Raw genomic sequence first — 636 nt, forward strand, 5'->3', positions numbered from 1 at the left:
TGTGTGTGTGTGTGTGTGTGTGTGTGTGTGTGTGTGTGTGTGTGAGTGAGTGTGTGTGTTTGTGTGTGTGTGTGCGTGTGTGCGTGTGTGTGTGTTCAGAGCTTCTCAAGTGCTCGTCTTCCTCTCAGTCGACTGTACACTCGATTACTTTGTTTAATTACGTAGCGCAGTAATAGCTTAAATAATCCTGGAGCATCACAGCATGTGTTTGTCATCTGCACTCAGTGTCTTCACACTCAGCACACCGATTCTCAACAGCTTCTGCATCGAGCAGTGAAATAACACAACATTACTAATTATTTACTGAACAAAGAAGTTTAAAAAGTAACATGAAAAACCACCAGGCTTGACTGAACAAGTGACCTTTGACATCAAGAACAAAAGATGGAGAGTTTCTCCCCTCTTCAAAGGTTCACTGTGAGAAACAATTGTGACTGAACTCTCAAACGTACGCATCCCTGTCCCATCTTACACCTTGTATCTGCACCTTTTAAGGTTAGATAAGACTCAGATGTGTACTTTTGAGGGTCTGCCGCAGTCACAAGCTGATTTACCCTTAACAAGACTTTTCTGCACGTTTTCTGAAAGAATTGATAGTTGCAAAATTGACTTTCAAGACTATGCTTGATTTTTTTT

The sequence above is a fragment of the Sinocyclocheilus anshuiensis genome, unplaced genomic scaffold (genome assembly GCF_001515605.1).
Source record: "Sinocyclocheilus anshuiensis isolate Anshui unplaced genomic scaffold, SAMN03320099.WGS_v1.1 scaffold2234, whole genome shotgun sequence".
In the NCBI taxonomy this organism is placed as follows: Eukaryota; Metazoa; Chordata; class Actinopteri; order Cypriniformes; family Cyprinidae; genus Sinocyclocheilus; species Sinocyclocheilus anshuiensis.